Source organism: Chiloscyllium plagiosum, unplaced genomic scaffold, assembly GCF_004010195.1.
Source record: "Chiloscyllium plagiosum isolate BGI_BamShark_2017 unplaced genomic scaffold, ASM401019v2 scaf_55202, whole genome shotgun sequence".
Lineage (NCBI taxonomy): Eukaryota > Metazoa > Chordata > Chondrichthyes > Orectolobiformes > Hemiscylliidae > Chiloscyllium > Chiloscyllium plagiosum.
In genome coordinates this window covers 1-3300 of record NW_025189886.1, presented here as the reverse complement: position 1 = coordinate 3300, position 3300 = coordinate 1, and the positions used below count along the sequence as shown (strand labels likewise).

At 39.5% G+C, this 3300-nt stretch overlaps 1 non-coding gene across 1 annotated transcript; it reads right to left on the bottom strand.

Moving 5' to 3' along the window:
• Positions 1-198: 198 nt before the first annotated feature.
• Positions 199-280, bottom strand: trnas-gcu. The gene has a single exon. It is a non-coding gene; the product is annotated as a tRNA-Ser (tRNA).
• Positions 281-3300: the final 3020 nt, after the last annotated feature.

Genomic DNA, 3300 nt, shown 5'->3' with positions numbered 1-3300 from the left:
ATAAAAGTTCACAGCAACTTGACTTGGAAAAGAAAATCGCGTTCATTTTCATTGTCCCAATTCAATCTACATTTCAATGCAGATTAGGCAACAGACTCAAATTATTCTTTGAGAGTTTATTATAGCATCGATGCGTAGAAACAGACCATTGGACAGCTGTGATCATCCAAAAATAGCAAAATTGAAAACCGTTGATTACAACAAGAGTGGGATTCGAACCCACGCGTGCAGAACACAATAGATTAGCAGTCCATCGCCTTAACCTCTCGGCCACCTCGTCGCGTAAGTTGCTGCCACATTTGACAATATGAATAAGTGAATTGCGTAAATTATGCTGAGCAGCAGATATTTCTCCCTGGTATTGGTGAAATGATAAGTAGTACAGGACGGTTCCAAGAGTATCAGCTTACCTCTGAGTTGTGGGGCAAACACACTCCCACTATGACACTCTGCTCACAGTGATCTGAACAAAAATGAAGAAATGACGATGCAACAAGATCTGTTGAATTCTGTGAAGATTTGAAGTCAACGGAATGAAGAGCCCGTAACAGCAGGAGGTGTAAAGTTGTCTGAGAGGAATTGTTTTCCAGACTGGAGGAGAGTGCATAGTGCTCAATGTCGTTATTCAGAACACCTTTCTTCCACTCAGATATTTTTTACACGCACTTGTGTACAGGACAGGCAATTTTGAAATCCTAAATAAGGCTAAACTGACAATTGAATTCAACAATGCAAAACCCTTGATCTGTATCATTTTCCTGGCCGGGTGACACCAAGTCACTGTATGATCTCAGCAACACAGTGAGCAAGTGTCAGACGGAAAATGAGTGCAGTGCCAGAGCGAATGCTGGGAGCAGCAGTTGAGACATTGGCAAGTGCATTCCCCTGAAGAGGAAAACTTCCCAAACAGTGGACTGCGGTGGAAGAATTCAGAGGGGGTTTATACTTTGGAATTTGATGCCAAAGACACAATGGAGATCTGTTATTGAGTCTGTTCAGGATGAAGGTTTTAAGATTTCCACAGATGAAAAACAAACTAAAAGGCTCATGGTTTAGTGAAGGCAAAAGTTGAAGTTGCACGTTTTTACATCTTTGCAATGAGTAGCTCACCACTTGCCTCACACGGGGTCAGAACCATTGGTGAAGATGATTGTATAATCGCAGTGACCAGCCATGGAATCAGAGAAACTCGGTTTCCCAACCGTTAATGTACAACCAGGAATGTAGAGGTAAGCATTAATATATTGCTCCAGTGCTGCAGGTGACCAGTGTACGGTATCTCTGTGCCAGTATAGTGGGCTGTGCTCTGCCGAAGTTTTAAGTTTTAATAATAAAAAAAAGACTGATCGCATGGGGCCGTCGGAATATTGTACTCACTTTTAGTCTGAGCATCTTTCAGCTGGAATGGTGTGCTGCAGAGCAGTACAGAGGGTTAAAAATACAAAAAAGACAGAGTAGACTTGGTGGTGGATATAAGAAAGCGTGAAATACACCTAACTTCATTTGAATGTGGTCAAATCTTTAAAGTAGGTGTTGCGTCTCCAAGTGACGATTCAATTGCCACTCATTAGGATGTAACTTCTGTCTGCAGTTATTTTAAGACATCAGCCCCATTTACAATGCTTCACCTTGAATAATACGCTTTATCTTTCAAATCCAGGAACTTTTTATACTCAATTTTCTTCAGCTGAACGTGTTCATGAAATGTCTTTGTGTCTGAAAACAATCAAATCGAAATTAATCCACACCCACGCTTTTCCTTTCTTTCAATGGTAAATTCCTCCTTGTATGTTTGTTCGTGTGTTTTTAAAACACGATGAAATCATAAATCTACGTTTTATTTCCAGAAAGTCATTCAGGAATTCAGCGACTTTATTGAGTGGAAGAAACTCTCATCCAATCTTTTCTTAATCATTCACAAATGGTTTTGAAGCTCCAACTAAATTTGTTGATTCAGTTGAAAGACGGAATGTCCCGAATTTAGTCACTTCAAACCACACGTTATGAGAAAATCTCTTTTGTTTACTTTTAAACTTGAGTGTTTCTGGTCCAGCATTTCCACATGTCGTGAATAAACTCCTTCATTCTGTCCATAATGCGAATGAAATCATTTATAACCTTTCTGATGTTTTTATGTCTCAGTAAACCCCACCCCTGGGCTTCCTAATATCTGGCTAATCAGTAAGCAGTGTCTGTGCACTTCCTAACCTCTTCACATGTCTTTGTTGGAGAATAAGGACAAGGATTACACACAATGCTCCCACTGAGGGTGACGTAAAGATTTCACAGTTACAAGATGAACTATTTGCTTTAAATTTGATTTCTCTAAATCTCCATGATCTGAGTGAGTGCCAGCTATTTCTAAAGGTAACTGAAGTTCAAATACATCACAGTAGGGCTCGAGTCATTCCAGTGCAGACTGGTTCTGGACAGTAAATATCATTACCAAAAGCCACCGTGGGTCTGAAATCAACAATTTGCACATAGGAATTGTCGCAGCTATTGTGTATCATATTTCCGTGTTCTTGTCCACTTTGTTTATCACTTCATGTGTCCTTGTATTGAGTTCCACCGAATGATTAATTTGTGAATGTAGACATGCCCTTCACCTCTTATTCAAAACTCCATGGAGCATTGAATAATTGTACTCATATGCTCCCAGAGGACAGTCCTGCCATTACTGGGATGAATCAGTGAACATTCCACACGTATCCTCGAAGGCAAGGATTTCCTACTACAGATTATGAGATCATTACAGCACTGAAACCCATGCGTGCATTCATCTAACCTAAAACTGATGTTGCAAAACTTTCAGACTAAGATTTTGCAATCTGCTTACTTTGCTTGTCCTGAAACGTACATTCCACATTATGGTATGTTTGTGAATGCCAGCATTTTCTGAATCGTGTGCAATGACAATTTAAATTTTGCCAGAACACTATCTTTCACTGTTCTCTCTTTCCCTTATGGTTCCCACTTAATATACTGTATTTTATCAGCATATCTTACCTTTTCAACAATTCAAACAATCTCGCTCCTGATTACCAAACCGAGAGAATGCCATAATTTTGTTAATTTATCTGCAGTGCAGCTGTAGGGCGCAGTGATCAAGTGGAAAGGCATTGGTCACGTGAACCAAGTAGCAGTAGCGGGCTTTTGAAATCTGGCTATTCTATCGCAGTCAAATTAAAATATTCAACATAATCTTTAGCCAAATGATATTGGTAGAAAATAAGAAAAAAAACGAAAGAATCGCCGATGTTGAAAATCAAACAAATAAAGAAGTTGCTGGAAAAGTTC